General features: G+C 39.6%; 2 non-coding genes across 2 annotated transcripts; both read right to left on the reverse strand.

Annotated features, from left to right (window-relative positions):
* Window positions 1-6,862: 6,862 nt before the first annotated feature.
* On the reverse strand, window positions 6,863-6,969 carry LOC131247684 (small nucleolar RNA R71). Its single transcript, XR_009171957.1, has one exon. It is a non-coding gene; the product is annotated as a small nucleolar RNA R71 (small nucleolar RNA).
* An 8,614-nt stretch (window positions 6,970-15,583) lies between these two features.
* Window positions 15,584-15,690, reverse strand: LOC131247514 (small nucleolar RNA R71). The gene has a single exon (XR_009171800.1). It is a non-coding gene; the product is annotated as a small nucleolar RNA R71 (small nucleolar RNA).
* Window positions 15,691-17,289: the final 1,599 nt, after the last annotated feature.

Here is a 17,289-nt window from a genome sequence, read left to right on the forward strand (position 1 = left end):
TACCTTTGCTTAGAAGGATGCCGTTTGGACTATGTAATGCTCCCGCCACCTTCAACGATGTATGATGAGCATATTTTTCGACATGGTGGGGCAATATTTAGAGGTCTTCATGGACGATTTCTCTGTCTTCGGTCCATCTTTCGGCGAGTGCTTGGAAAATCTTAAATGCGTGTTGAAGAGATGTGAAGAAAAGAACTTGGTACTTAATTGGGAGAAGTGCCATTTCATGGTTCGAAGGGAATTGTCCTTGGACACATTATTTCATCCAAAGGAATCGAGGTGGATAAGGCAAAGATCGATCTTATTTCTAACCTACCTCCACCCAAGAACATAAGGGACGTGCGATCCTTCTTAGGACACGCCGGGTTTTACAAAAGATTCATAAAGGACTTTAGTCTCATCTTTCGTCCTCTATGTAATCTACTTCAAAAGGATGCACCATACGAGTGGACTGAACCATGTCAGGAAGCTTTCACTAAGCTTAACATATTGACTAGTGCACCCATCATACAGCCACCTGACTGGAGCATTCCTTTTGAACTTATGTGCGACGCGTCTGATTATGCTCTTGGGGCAGTTCTAGGCCAGAGAAAAGATAAGAAACCCTACGTTATTCATTACGCAAGTAAGACTCTAAATCCTGCCCAAGTGAACTACTCGACTACGGAAAAGGAACTCTTAGCCGTAGTGTTCGCCTTGGACAAATTTAGGTCATACTTGATTGGATCCAAGATCATTATTTACACTGATCACGCAGCGCTTAAGTATCTCTGTCTAAGAATGATGCTAAGCCCCGCGATACGATGGATCCTCCTACTCCAGAATTTGACCTAGAGATAAAAGATAAAAAGGGAGTAGAGAACGTAGTGGTGACCATCTTTCTCTCCTTAATCCCTCGATTCCCTTGAAACAACACATATCAATGACATGTTCCCGATGAACAATTGTTCGAGTCTCCCATTCACCTTGGTTTTGATATTGCTAATTATCTTGCCACGGTTCCATACCGACACATTGAGCGCAAGATAAGAAGAAATTTTTCACCAAGGTCCGTATCTTTTCGGATGATCCGTATTTGTTTAAATATTGCCCAGACCAAATCCTGAGGAGATGTGTGCTAGACGATGAGCATCAAAGTATCATCTCATTTTGTCACTCACAGGCCTGTGGTGGTCACTTTTCTGCTAAAAAGACCACGGCCAAGATTTTGCAATGTGGCTTTTATTGGCCCAATATGTTCAGGGACACTCACGAGTTTTGCAAAGCTTATGAGCGTTGTCAAAAATTGGGAGCGTTGTCCCATCGAAATATGATGCCTTTGAATCCCATTCTTATCATTGAGGCATTTGATTGCTGGGGCATCGATTTCATGGGGCCATTCCCCCAATCTTTTGGGAATTTATATATTTTGCTTGCCGTAGACTATGTCTCTAAATGGGTCGAAGCGATTCCATGTCGAACTAATGACCATCGCACGGTCATTAAATTCCTGAAAGAAAACATCCTTTCCCGATTTGGAACGCCTCGAGCTATCATTAGTGATGGGGGCTCACACTTTTGTAATAGACCATTTGAGAGTTTAATGAAGAAATACGGTATCTCTCATAAGGTGAGCACCCCATACCACCCACAGACCAGCGGGCAAGTTGAGATTTCCAATAGGGAGATCAAACACATTTTGGAAAAAGCGGTTAACCCTGACCGTAAGGGTTGGTCAATTCGATTGACCGATGCCTTATGGGCGTACCTTACTGCTTTTAAAACCCCTATTGGAATGTCTCCCTTTAGACTTGTCTATGGGAAAGCTTGCCACTTGCCTGTGGAGTTGGAACATAGAGCTTACTGGGCGATCAAAAGTTTGAATTTCAATTTGGACAACGCTGGCTCGCTACGTAAACTTCAGTTAAATGAACTCGAAGAAATCCGGAACGACGCTTATGAGAACTCGAGAATTTACAAGGACAAGATGAAGGCGTTTCATGACCAACATATTTTACGAAAATCATTCACGCCAGGCCAGAAAGTCCTCTTGTATAACTCTCGATTACATCTCTTTCCGGATAAGCTTCGATCTCGTTGGACCGGCCCTTTTACTGTTATCACTGCTTACTCTCATGGGGCCGTCAAGATAAGAGACCCCGACAATGGCAAGGAGTTTAAAGTAAATGGACATCGCTTAAAGCCATTGGTCGAGAAATTTGATTCAGAGGACATGTCCATACCTCTGACTGATCCTATTTACCAGGATTGATCTCCTAGTCTGATGGATGTATAGGTAGGTTCCTGTTTTCATAGGAATAGGATAGTTTCCTTTATTCTGTTTTAGGATAGACGGTGAACTTCGCACTCTTGGGAGCCAACCCAGCTTTTCTTTGTGTTTCATTTTCCTAGTTAGTTAGTTCAATATTTGTGGATAACATTGCTGCAAACCCTCACGAGACTACAACTCGTCCACTAGGGGCAACCTAGGGGTTTAAAGGCTTGTTGCATATGCTAAATGCAATCGAGAGCACCTACAAAAGTGGTATAGGTAGGATTTCATTTTTGTGATTTTATTTTTATTTTCTTGGTTTCTGGATAATGACCCGGTCTTACGTAGATATCTTTGGAAAGCCTTTTGATTCTTTCGTCCAGGTACTATCTTTCCATCACTCCTCTTATATTTTTGTTGTCCCATGTGCATTGCATGCTTATTTCTTTTACATTGAGGACAATGTAGATTTTAGGTTGGGGGTGGGAGATTAGGTTTCCTAATCTGTGTTTTCTTGGTCTTGAGCAAAAATTGTGAAAATTTTAAATTTTTATGGAATTTCGTATGAATTCAAAGTGATTTTGACGGCCATCTAGGGCACTTGGAATTACAAGATGAGTGATGTTGGTAATTTATGACTCTTAGATTCAGTTATTTATTATATTAGATTTCACAGTTAAGTTTGAAGTGTTAATCTCTGATTAGAAGTTGTAAACATTGATTGAGTTATGATCTCACATGTCACATCTCGCTTTCACATTAAGGTTTCATTTTGATATTAAAAGATTTACTTAGTACTCACTAAGCATGAAAGGAACCGGCCTGAGAAAATTGAAAAGATTGGGTGAATAATCTTCACCATAGGTTTGGTCCCTATAGGTGAAGGTTCAACTTCCCAAAGTAGCCGGCGGAAAGGGGTGGGCAATGGTCTTCATCATAGGTTTGCTCCTTGTAGGTGAGGATTTGATTCCCCTTCTTGGCGTTACTTTTAATGAAAAAATCAAAAGCTGGAGGAATGAAAAGATGATCCGTGAGGCAAGTTTTGGGTTATCATGAATCTTTTTATTGGTTACCAATGATATCCTAAAATAGAGAGAAGTGAATTTTAATGATGATAAGCTAAGATTACACTGTACACCCATGGAATTCAATGTTTAGAATTTTTCTAATTGATAGATTAATACTTTGAACTTGACCATGAAATTTACCATGCACTTGAGTCTAGGAGGAAGTAATATCCAACATTCATGAATCTGGGAATTCTCATATCTGGATTATTCTACAAAAATCACGCGAGTTTATAGAAATTGTTCTGTAATTCTCAACTTACTTTTCGCATATTTTGCTCGGGACTAGCAAAATTCTGGTTGGGGGTTGTGTTTAGGGTCAAATATTGCATATCGGACCCATTTATTGCATGAATTTACAAGCATGATGCCGTTTAATAGCCGATTTAATTGTATTTGTGATGCGAGTGTATTTACAAGCATGAATCAAAAGGGTGCTTAAGCCATGGATTTGACGCTCTGATGACACCCAAGGCAAGGGACAGACTCCAGGGGACCAAGATCGATGGAATTACACACTAGGGATCCGAGGAAATCAAGTTATTCACGTTAAAGAGGCCCGAAATTGGTGAAAAATGCAAGATCATATAGTTCTCGCCATCTGATTGGCTCAAAACTTCATACATGGCCTGAGGGCCATAAATTAACCGTACATATCAAATTTCAGCCCTTGGATCACTATGGAAGTGCCCCAACTGACAGATCAGCCCATAAACCGTTGATTCTGGGCCCACCTGATATCTGGAACTGTCTCAACTTTGGTCTCGACGGTTTAAATTAGATGAGGAAACAAATGGATGGATCGGATCTTGCATATACATTACAGTGGGCCCCGTATAACCAAAGTGTGTACATGAGGTACACATGTGCCGAGCCGCACCGTACCGTGTATAACGGGTCAGCGCGGCTGACCCGTATCTTCTTCATTAAAATGGCAATTGCCGCATTAAAGCTGTATGACGGACGAAAACTGTCCGTTTTTGCGGACGCAAGTGGGCCCCACCCATGGCCTGTACGGATAATCCAATCCGTCCATCGTGTAGAGGGCCACGAATTCATCGAACCCATGCTGAGCTTTTGGACCCATGCAATCACACGTGCGCGATACAGAGGCCATAAGTGGACTGCCCTGCAACGTTAAAATTGATGTTTGGATGATTTCTTCTCTGATTCTTAGTCAATAAACATGAAAAACCATCCATTTCTTACCGAAATTTCGAGGGCAATCTAATGGACGGGGTGGATTTCCTTGAAAACACCTCTGTGGGGCCCACCGATCACGTCAGCGCCGGACGTGCGAAAGGCTACGCACGTCCGCGAAATAGGACTTTCCAGGCAGTTGTGGCCCACCATCTTTGATCATATGGCAGATCTGAACCGTCCATCGTGTAGGCCAGCCAAAACACTTCCAAGAGACGCTGATTTTACAGAAATAATGTAAGGAACGCGAGAGTTATGAAGCCCTAAACTTGGCTGCGAAAAGGCTTTCGCTACGCGTACGATAGCTTCCCAAATCCGATTTCCACCACTCCAAAAGATATAAAAAGAGTTCCAAACGTGGAGAAGGGGGTATGCTTGAATAGGGGACGTCAGATAGAGAGAGGGAGGCGGAGAGAGAAGTGTTTGGAATTTTTATGTATTTTTTCTTTATTTTTCTTCTTTTTCCTATGATTATGTTAGGCTAAATCCCTTAGCTAGGGCTAAGAGGTGAAGCTTGTGGTGTGATGGGAGCTTCTACAGGTTTGATTGAACTGAACTGATTGACTTTGTTTGATTTAAGAAATTCTTTTAGTCATTAATGATTTGTTGTGATTTAAATTACAGTAGATCTGTGATGGCTTGAATAATTCCTTTCCTTTTATTTTGATGTTCAGAAACCCTGTTGTTCGCCATCGTCTCATAGACATGGGTGGATGATGGGATCCTTCCTAGCACTCATACATCTTTTGATTGGTTATGGATTGGTCTAAGTTCTGTTGTTTACCTTGTCTCTTAGGCATGGATTTGTGATGGAATCATACCTAATTCTTATACCTTTCATCTCTTGAAACTATATCAAGTAAGTTCAGTATAATATCCATGAAGCAGGTATAAGATCTCCCTGATCTCTACAAGTGGATCCTCTGAATCCCTAGTTCACTTTCTCTGAATTCTTTAAGTTTAAATTAATATTTCACCATATTCCTCAAATCACAATTGGTTTAAATTTCATCTTAGCCTAGTTCTAGATCTGGTTATTTTCAGATAACGTACAGGTTTCAGTCCCTGTGGATTCGACCTCGGTCTTATCGTTACTACATCACAACCCTGCACTTGGGGTGTGAACAAGTTTTTGGCGCCGTTGCCGGGGATTGACGGCTACGTTTCCTGAAGATAACTGGTTTTAGGATTAGGACTTTTCTGATTTTTAGGATTTATTTTAGAATTTTCTAATTCCATGTTTTCCTTTAATTTTTAGAAATCTTCTATTTAAATAACTTTCTATTTTTAGATAGTTTTCCTTTTTTAGAAACTAACCAAACTTTCTTATTTTGTAGGATTTTGAGATAGGTTTCTAAATTGGTAATTTCTCTCTTCCTTACTATTTCTAGATTAGGATTCCTTTTTAATGAGTTTCTAATTCTAACTTTTTTAGAATCTAATTTTGTTTCCTATTTTATTTTTAGAAATTTTCTATTTTAAGACTTTCTGTTTAGAAACTAACTTTTCTGTTTTGTAGGCTTATTAGAAATTTCTAAATTTGGTACGCTCTTTCTAAATTGCTACTTTCTAATTTAGGAATTCTTCCTTGTTTCTTTTTATTTCTATATTTCTCTTCTTAGGAATTTTATAGGCTTGCCATTCTTAGAAACTAACTTGTTTTGTTCTATTTTGCAGGTTTCAATTTAGGGACTCCAAATTGGTAACTTCCTTCCAACCCTCTTTTTCTGTTTAGATTTTTATTTCCCTTCTTAGGATTAGGTTTAGAATTTGATTGAGGGCTGCGAGTGATTCATGCCCAAGTGGGCTCGTGACAACACGACGTCTCTTGACTGACGGATGATTAGTTTAGGTGTTAACTGTCCATCGTACGACTAGACACCGCTCGAAATCCCCTGAGTTAATTGAGGATATGGCTGGAAATCAACCTCTTCTACCTCAACCCAGGGTAGAAGATCTCCAGGATGAGAATGAGGTGCATCAAGCACCCCGCCTCGTACCTTACGAGATTACTTACAACCGGCGGGGGTGGCCCTCATGCATAGTTTTTCTTGAGAATGCAGGACACATGGATATCAAGCCAGGGGTGATACAACTCCTCCCTAAATTTCATGTGCTTGATTCTGAGAATCCTTACTTACATTTAAAATAATTTGAAGATATCATAGATACCTTATACTTTCTTACAGTTTATGATGACACGGTCAGGTTGATACTCTTTCCCTTTTCTTTGAAAGAGAAAGCTAAGACGTGGTTACATTCACTACGTCCTCGATCAATTGGCAGATGGAATGACATGACAAGGGAGTTCATTAAGAAGTTTTTCCCATACCATAAGACGAACACCCTAAGAAAGTCGATCATGAACTTCGCCCAAAGGGAAGATGAAACATTCTTCCAATGTTGGGAGCGGTTCAAGGATCTTGTCGATTCATGCCCACAACATGGTTTTGAAACATGGCGCATTACACACTTTTTCTATGATGGACTGACATCTCCCATGCGCCAATTAGTCGAGACGATGTGTAATGGAGAGTTTATGAATAAAGGAGTTGATGAAGTGTGGGATTACTTTGATAAACTTGCTGAGAACACACAAACATGGGATATCTCTCCTAGACCTAGTACGTCTAGGCCGACTCACTCCAAGGAAAGGGGTGGAATGTATCTCCTGAGAGAAGATGATGATATTAATGCTAAGGTAGCTAATCTCACTAGGAAACTCGAGGCCATAGAATTTAAGAAGGATAAGGCTAAGGAAATTGTTTGTAGCATCGGTGGTTGCAACATTCATACTGAAAACTGTCCAACTATCTCCGCCTTTCAAGAGGTATTAAATGAGCAATCCAATGCTGTAAGTAATTACCAAAGACCTTTCAGTGGGCCCACCTCTAACACATACAATCCTGGCTGGAGAAATCATCCCAACTTCAATTGGAGGACTGGACTAACCTCTACACCTCATGGTTACCTAAATCAAAATCCAACTCAAGAGAAACCTCAAGAGGATTCGGTTCTGAAACATTGTCAAAAGCGAGAGCTGTTCAATCGGGGTATGCTACAGGCCTTCCAAGACCTAACAAAAGCAATACAAGGACTTAAGGCTGAAAATACGATTGGGAACAAGGGAGCTTCCCAGCTCAACCTCTTCCCAATCCTAAACCGCAATATGAAGTTAGCGACCCAAGCTCTTCAAATCAGATGGAGCAAGCTAAATCCATCACTACTCTTAGGAGTGGAAAGATCATTGACAAAACCATTCTAGTTAGGGCTGAAAAGCCTAAGGACCCGGAAGTGGATAAAGAAGATGGATCTAGTCATACCCCACCAGAGTTAGAACCGGAACCTCAAGGAAAGCCGGTTGCTCCATTTCCCCAACGGTTGGTTGCACCAAAATCGCTCTCTAACTCTCAGGATATTCTAGAGGTATTAAAACAAGTGAAGGTCAACATTCCTTTACTTGATGTCGTGAAACAAATACCATCATATGCCAAATTCTTGAAAGACTTATGTACGACCAAAAGACGAGAAAATATTCACAAAAAAATTCTTGACTGAGAAAGTGAGTGCCATCCTAAAGCAAGATGTGCCGTAGAAATGCAAGGATCCCGGTAGCCCAACCATATCATGTGTAATTGGGGACCATCGAATTGATCACGCACTTCTTGACTTAGGAGCGAGCGTTAATCTTATCCCTTACTCGGTATATAAACAGTTGGGCTTATAAAACCCACCTTAACCACACTACAACTTGCTGATCGCTCTATTCGTATACCAAGAGAGATAATTGAGGATGTGTTGGTCCAGGTTGATCGATTTTACTACCCAGTTGATGTCATCATCCTGGATACCGAACCCATCGGTAACACATGCACTCAGATTCCCGTCATTCTTGGTCGCCCATTCCTTGCCACTTCAAACGCAATTATCAATTGCGGAATGGTGTCATGAGTATGTCTTTTGGGAATATGACATTAGAAATGAATATCTTTTTCAACACGGCCCGACGGATAGAGGAGGATGACGATATCTACGATATTAACATGATCGATACTTTTGTGGATAACAGGACACCCCTTACTTTATCCTCTGATCCTCTAGAGACGTGCCTGGCCCACTCCCATGAGTTTGATGATGACATAATTAGGGAGACGTGTGCCATGCTTGATGCGGTACCGATACTTGAAGTTAACCCACAATTTGAAGGGTTACCCCAAACCGATGAAGTGCCTCTACCGTCTAACCTTAAGCCACCGAAGCTTGACCTAAAACCTTTGCCCTCTGATTTAAAATATGCATACTTAGGTCAAGATGAGACATACCCGGTGGTGATTTCTGCCCACCTTGAGAAAGAACAAGAGAGTATGCTCATATCTACTCTCCTGGAACATAAGGGAGCCCTTGGATGGACAATCGCGGACCTCAAGGGAATCGACCCCTCGATTTGTACTCACCGCATATATCTTGAGGATGATGCGAAGACCGCTCGGCAACCACAACGTAGACTAAATCCAAACATGAAGGAAGTGGTTAAGGCCGAGGTTCTTAAACTATTGGATGTGGGTATCATATACCCTATATCGATAGTCAATGGGTGAGCCCAACTCGTGGTTCCTAAGAAGTCCGGATCACCATCGTAGCCAATGCCAATAATGAACTCGTGCCACTAGAGTCACTCTTGGTTGGAGGATGTGCATTGACTACAGAAAATTGAATTCCGTCACGAGGAAAGACCACTTTCCTTTGCCCTTCATTGATCGAATCTTGGAAAGGCTAGTTGGTCATTCCTATTACTATTTCCTTGACGGGTATTCGGCTACAACCAGATAGGATAGCCCCCGAAGATCAAGAAAAGACTACGTTTACATATCCTTACGACACCTTTGTTTATCGAAGATGCCATTCGGACTATGTAATGCCCCTGCCACCTTTCAGCGATGTATGATGAGTATTTTTTCTAACATGGTGGGGCAATATCTAAAGGTCTTCATGGACAATTTCTCTGTCTTCGGTCTATCTTTCAGCGAGTGTTTAGAAAGTCTTAAATGTGTGCTGAAAAGATGTGAAGAAAAGAACTTGGTACTTAATTAGGAGAAGTGTCATTTCATGATTCATAAGGAAATTGTCCTTGGACATATCATCTCGTCCAAAGGAATCGAGGTGTATAAGGATAAAATCAATCTTATCTCTAACCTACCTCTACCTAAGAACATATGGGACGTGCGATCATTCTTAGGATACGCCGAATTTTATAGAAGATTCATAAAGGACTTTGGTCTCATCTCTCGTCTTCTATGTAATCTACTTCAAAAGGATGCACCATATGAGTGGACCGAGCCATATTAGGAAGCTTTCACCAAGCTTAAGGGCACATTGACTAGTGCACCCATCATACAACGGTTTTTTAAACCTTAGTGGACGCCGCATTTGCCTTGGGGTTTGCAAATGATTACGGTCGTCAAACCATTCCAAACCGCAAGTGGTTGCGTTTCCAAACGCATTTGAAGGCAGGAGCCGGTTGGCCAGATGGGACTTTCAACCTCAAAGAAAAAGGTGAAAATCGGAAGGTTTGGGAAAAAGGATTAAGGGAGTCAGTGGAAACGGTGGGTATTTGGGAAGGGGGGAAGGGGGAAGGAAGAAGAAGGTTGGGAGGATTGGAAGAAGGTTCCTTGGAAGTGGGGAGGAGGAAGAAGGACGAGGGAGTTTGTTGGAAAATGGGGACGGAGGGGGAAAAGGGTGCTTGAAGAGGGTTGCTGATTGGAACTTTGAGAAGCAAGAGAGAAGGATATGAGAGAAAATATATTTGTTTATTTTTTTTTTTTTTGTTTTTCTTTATTTTTTTTTGTTTTTAATTGGGTTTGGACCCTTGTATCTCACTTCTAAACTAATTTTTCCTTTATTTTTAACGGAACCTGTGCTTTAAAAACTTTCCGTTTTGATGTTTTAATTTTGTTTGGTTTTTGAGGTTTCAAGATTTTCCCTTTTTAGTTTAATGATGTTATTTTGTCAAGTGATTTAAGCTAAAAAGGTGCTTAAATTTGGTGTGAAAAAGTAGGGACCTCGTGGTTACCAAGCGAGGATGCCTTAAGGCCAGAATCAATTATTTTTGCAAGTTTGCAATGCTTATCATGGTTGGGTCCATCCAAAACCAATCGGCCCACTAATTAAGATCCAAATTTCACGATCCAAAAGCCAATGGAAGCCAAACTATATTTGCCAGGTTCAACGTTAATTGTAGGGAAATAAAGGAAGCTTGGATGGAATACTTCAATGCCCCGTATAACCAAAGTGACATGGGACCAATGTCCACCGGCCGTAGGATAACCAGGGGTCCGATCTCTTATTAAATGGCAATCCGATTAACTGATAGGACAAATGTCCGCGACGCGTTGGGCCCCCCAGGCTGCATAATCCAATGGCCCGAGAGGCCACAAATTATAACCAGTGACTTTTGGAATCCCATCATCCTGCCGATATGAAGGCCAAGTGGAGCCCGAACGCCAATGTGATTTGGCCATCTACTGAAACCTGTTCAATTGGCAATCTAGGGGTTTCTTAACATTTGAGGCACAAAGGACGGATGGCCGAAACATTGGGCCGCCCAATGGGTACCAGGGCGATGGACCTTATTTGGCCCACCGATCCTCGTGGGATCAACGGTCCGGCCGCCCATTTCAAAATGGGAATTTGAAAAATTAAGGTGATCGGTAGGCCAACCAAACCTTCCGCAAGTGGTTTCGAATTCCAAGTATAAAAGCATGATAGGCCAATGAAGGGGGCTTGAGCGTGGAATAGAATCACCCCAAGATTAGAGAAATTTAGTAGGGTTCTTAGGGTTTGGATGTATGGGTTAAATTTTAGTTATGTTTCTTTATTTTTTCTTTGATTTGTTTAGATCGTGACTGGATTTGAAACTTTGTTGGATTTGATTCAGTTTGAGTATGAAATTGAGTGATTAGAATTCCTTTATCTTATTTTGTTGGTCAAATTCCTTGTCTGGCATGGTGGAATATCCTTTACTTACCAAACTATTCAAGTCATGATTTTATGATGGTTGTTCCGCCATGATCTTGAATTTAATTGGTCGAATTTTTTTTTAATTTTAAATCATTAACAAAATACATATGAAACAGCATGTTAACACTAAACGTATGGAAATCACCTTCTTACAATTTTTAAATTTTTAATTTATTTTGGATTTGCTGTTTTTTGGTTATTTGGTAACAAGGAATTAGAAGGATCTGGATTTGAGAGGAATCTAAAACTCGAAATTGAACTTCTACGGCAAAGGTATGATTTCAAATCTACTCAATTCCGTGTGGGCTAAAATCTACCCAATTCCACAGGATTTCGTATCCATGCATGCTTGCAGATATTTCTTTGGTTGCTTCTATGTTCTTTATTATGAATGATCATCTTCATAGTGGGACCTACCTTTCCATGGTTCTGATGTCATCTAAAGAATGGACGTTAATGGGATATATGATGCAGTACCACAAAGTTTACGTTACCTTGAGTATTTGTGATAAATTCTCGTGATTTATTGAAAAAATTTAGATGAGTCCATACGACCCCTTTTTACTATTTTTTTTTTAAATTTAGGCTTAAATATTCTTAAACTCCTTGTGGTTTATTTCCCTTAATGGAATTATGGCTTTCAACCTCTTTAAACCTAGGTTGGTTCAAGATGTGGGGTTCGATGTCCACCAATAGGTTTTAAACCTCGAATGGAGAGCTTGGCATTTAAAGGCCTGTAGAGACTAATCCGCAACTCGAGTTACTTAGATTAGTAAGGGTATTCTCCCTCATTGTAAGGTATTTGAAATCAATCCCTTTTCGAGATTTAAATTACTTCTATTTCATCAATTGGAGAAATCCTGACAAACCCTTAAAATTTTGGGTTAATCGAAATCCTAGTATCATAAAAATTCGGAGTAAATTCTTCCTTTTCTAGATTATTCTTTAAAGTTTTTAACGTTTGAAATTCATTGTGCAGAATTAAAGAGTTTCATAAGCTGCATGTCAAAATTGTTATTTGGAAAAACAAAATTTGGAACTCTTGACGTTTCGCTTGCATTAGAAAAATTTTAATGGGTTTTCAAATTTTTCTTATGATAAGGTTAATTCCCCGACATTGAATTTTAATTAGGAGTTTGACATTGGATTTGGAATTTCAAACCCAACTATTTGTTTAGGATAAGGATTCCTTGTAGGATTAGTTTGTAATCAAACAAAACTGACATGAATTGGTGGTAGGAACACTGCTCTCTGGTTAACCAAATAAATACCTAAAATTGAAAAAATCAAAAGCAAATCTCAAGGGATACAGGCCTAGAATAACCAAATACGCTAAGGAATGGGAAAGACTCGTCAACCATTATAACCAAACCGCCGAATACGCCTTAAATTTTAAAGGAGCAATCGTAACGCCCACCAAAAGCTGGAAAGGATCTGGAAAAACATCCTGGAAAACCTAACCTTCAAGTGGATAGATCCACCCTCCAATCAAGGCCTTCATCCCAATTGGGAAACCTAAAACGGTTTAAAGGGAATTCTAAGAAGGTTTAATTGGGTCATACACAAACAACCTTCAAGCCCAAATTTCAAGTTTGAAAAACCCAAAGGGGAAAAAATTTCCACCACTCCAAAAGATATAAAAGAGTTCCAAACGTGGAGAAGGGGGTATGCTTGAATAGGGGACGAGATAGAGAGAGAGAGGCGGTGAGAGAAGTGTTTAGAATTTTTATGTATTTTTTCTTTATTTTTCTTCTTTTTTCTATGATTATGTTAGGCTAAATCTCTTAGCTAGGGCTAAGAGGTGAAGCTTGTGGCATGATGGGAGTTTCTACAGGTTTGATTGAACTGAACTGATTGACTATGTTTTGATTTAAGAAATTCTTTTAGTCATTAATGATTTGTTGTGATTTAAATTACAATAGATCTGTGATGGCTTGAATAATTCTTTTCCTTTTATTTTGATGTTCGGAAACCCTGTTGTTCGCCATCGTCTCATAGACATGGTTGGATGATGGAATCCTTCCTAACACTCATACATCTTTTAGTTGGTTATGGATTGGTCTAAGTTCTGTTGTTTACCTTGTCTCTTAGGCATGGATTTGCGATGAAATCATACCTAATTCTTATACCTTTCATCTCTTGAAAACTATATCAAGTAAGTTCAGTATAATATCCATGAAGTGGGCATAAGATCTCCCTGATCTCTACAAGTGGATCCTCTGAATCCCTAGTTCCCTTTCTCTGAATTCTTTAAGTTTAGATTAATATTTCACCATTATTTCTCAAATCACAATTGGTTTAAATTTCATCTTAGCCTAGTTCTAGATCTGGTTATTTTCATATAAGATTAGTCCCTGGATTCGACCTCGGTCTTACCGAGTTTATTACATCACAACCCTACACTGGGGAGTGAACATTGGTAATTAGTTTAATCCTATTATTTGCTTTGTCTCATGGGTATGGTTAGATGATGGAATCCATTCTAATTCATATACCTTTCATCTCTTGAAACCGTATCAAGTAAGTTCGTTGATTTTCATGATTCCCGATACAGCAAAAGATCTGATCCCTACAAGTGGATCCTCTTAATCCCTAGTTTCCCTTTCTCGAATTATTTAAGTTTTAGATAATTATTCCATAATTATTCCTTAAATTTTATTTGGTTTAGATCACACCTTAGTCTAGTTCTAGTTACTACTTTCGTATAACGTACATGTATCACCCTCGTGGATTCGACCTCTGCCTTACCGAGTTTATTACTACATCACAACCCTATACTTAGTGAACAAGTTTTTTGCGTCATTTCCTATTCTTTGAAATTAATTAGTTTTAAAATAGTTGAGATTAAGATTTTATTAACTTTAGTTTTAGATTTTTATTTCTATTTGATTTTTTTAACTAACTTGTTTTCCTATTTTAGGATCTGGACATAAGTTTCTCAATTGGTAATTCCTTCCTAATCTCTTTACTTTTTCATATTTTTAGAATTAGGGTTTAAATTTTAGAAATTTTCTAATTCTAGCACTTTTAGTAGGAAATAGTTTATTTTTAGAATTTAGGTTATTTCTTTCCCTTCTTAGAAATTAACTTTCTATTTTTGTTTTATTTTAGTAACTTTCTAATTCTAACACTTTTAAAAACTAATTTTGTTTCCTAATTTATTTTTAGAATTCTTTAGAAACTAACCTTCCTATTTTGTAGGCCTTTAAGATAGAAATCTCTAATTCGGTACACTCCTTCCCTACTTTCTATTTTTCAATTCTCTTTTTAATCTACTTTCTAGTTTAGGACTCTCTTAACTTATTTTAGAAATTTTCACTTTCTTTTAGGAATTCTCTCTTTTAGAAGCTAGTTCACTTCTATCTTTCTTTTAAAGAATTGTTCTTCTCTTTTAATCTAACTTATTTTATTTTATTTTTTGTGTTTTAACTCAGACTCCAATTTGGTTATTTCTTTCCAACTCTCTTTCTTTCTAGATTTTCTATTCCTTGTTTTCCTGCCCAAGTGGGCCCGTGACAACACTCGACGTCTCTTGGCCAAGGAGGATTGGTTGAGGGGTTGACTATCCATCGCAGACTAGACACCGCTCGAAATCCCCGGAGTTAACTGAGGTTATGGCTGAAGACCAACCTCCTCCACTTCCACCCAGGGTGGAGGATACCCAAGATGAGAATGAGGTGCAACAAGCACCCCCGCCTCGTACTTTACGAGATTATCTACAACCGGCGGGAGTACGCCCTCATGCATGATTTTTCCTGAAAACACAGGACAAATGGACATCAAGCCAGGAGTTATCCAACTCCTTCCCAAATTCCATGGACTTGAATCAGAAAGTCCATATTTACATTTGAAAGAGTTCGATTAGATTATAGCTACATTATGTTTTCCTAATGTATCTGAGGATACAATTAGGCTGAAACTCTTTCCTTTTTCCTTAAAAGAGAAAGCTAAGACGTGGTTACATTCACTGCGTCCTAGATCCATTGGCACATGGAACGATATGCAGAGGAAATTCATAAAAAAATTCTTCCCACATCATAAAACGATTACCCTCTGAAAAGCAATCATGAACTTTGCCCAAAAGGAAGATGAAACATTCTTCCAATGTTGGGAAAGGTTCAAAGATTTGGTCAGTTCATGCCCACAACACGGATTTGAAACGTGGCGCATTACAAATTTTTTCTATGATGGACTGACATCTTCTATGCGCCAAATGGTCGAGACAATGTGTAATGGAGAGTTCATTAATAAAGATGTCGACGAGGTATGGGACTACCTCGACAGTTTGGCTGAAAAAACACAATCTTGGGACTATTACCCAAAGTCAAACACCACGTCTAGGCCGACTCAATTAAAGGAGAAAGGTGGATTATATCTCTTGAAAGAAGAGGATGATCTCAAGTGTAAAGTGACTACGCTCATAAGGAAAGTTGAGGCCATGGAAGGAAAGAAGGATAAGGTCAATGAAAATATTTGCGGCATTTGTGATTGCAACATTCACACAACTAAAAACTGTCCTACAATACCTGCCTTTCGAGGGGTGTTGAATGAACAAGCCAATGCCGTAAATAATTATCAAAGACCTTTTACTGGACCTAACTCCAATACATACAACCCTGGCTGGAAAAATCATCCAAACTTTAGTTGGAAGAATGGACAGACAACTAATCCTCCAGGTTTCTTTAATCAAAATCCAAATCAAGTGAAACCTCAAGAGGAATCGGTTCAAAATCCCATACAAGAGCTAGCTCAGGCAATGCGGGGAATTACAGATTTTATGCAAAAGATAGATTCTCGTATGACGGTTATAGAAAAGGGGATGCTTCTTGCACAACCTCTCCCCAATCCTAAACCGCAGTACGAGAGTAATGATCCCAGCTCTTCAAATCAGATGGGGCATGCTAAATCCACCATCACTCTTAGGAGTGGGAAGATCATTGATAAAACTCTTCCTGTTAGGCCCGAAAAGCCTCAAGAACCAGAAGAGGACAACAATGATGAATCCAGTGATGCCCCACAAAAAGTAGAACCGGAACTTCTAGAAAAGCCAGTTGCTCCATTCCCCCAACGGTTGGTTTCACCAAAACCTCTCTCTAACTCTCAGGATATTCTAGAGGTGTTGAAACAAGTGAAAGTCAACATTCCTCTACTTGATGTCGTGAAACAGATTCCTTCATATGCCAAATTCCTAAAAGACTTATCCACGACCAAGGGACGAAAAATTATTCAAAAGAAAATCTTCGCCGAGAAAGTGAGTGCCATCCTCAAGCAAGACGTGCGCAGAAATTCAAGGATCCTGTAGCCCAACCATATCATGTGTAATCGGGAACCATCGAATTGATCACGCACTTCGACTTAGGAGCGAGCGTCAATTTGATTCCCTACTCGGTATACAAACAATTAGGTTTGGGTGAATTAAAACCCACCCTAACCACACTACAACTTGCCGTCGTTCGTGTACCAAGAGGGATAATTGAGGATGTGTTAGTCCGTTGATAGATTTTACTACCTGTAGATTTTATCATCCCGGACACCGAACCCATCAATAACATGAGCACTCGATTCCCGTCATTCTTGGTCGCCCATTCCTTACCACATCAAATGCAATTATCAATGCAGGAATGGTATCATGACTATGTCTTTTGGAAATTTGACATTGGAGTCAAACATCTTTTTCAATAACAGCAACTCAGAGGATGATGGCGATTTCCACGACATTAACATGATTGACTCTTTCGTGGAAGATACGACACC

The sequence above is a fragment of the Magnolia sinica genome, chromosome 5 (genome assembly GCF_029962835.1).
Source record: "Magnolia sinica isolate HGM2019 chromosome 5, MsV1, whole genome shotgun sequence".
Lineage (NCBI taxonomy): Eukaryota > Viridiplantae > Streptophyta > Magnoliopsida > Magnoliales > Magnoliaceae > Magnolia > Magnolia sinica.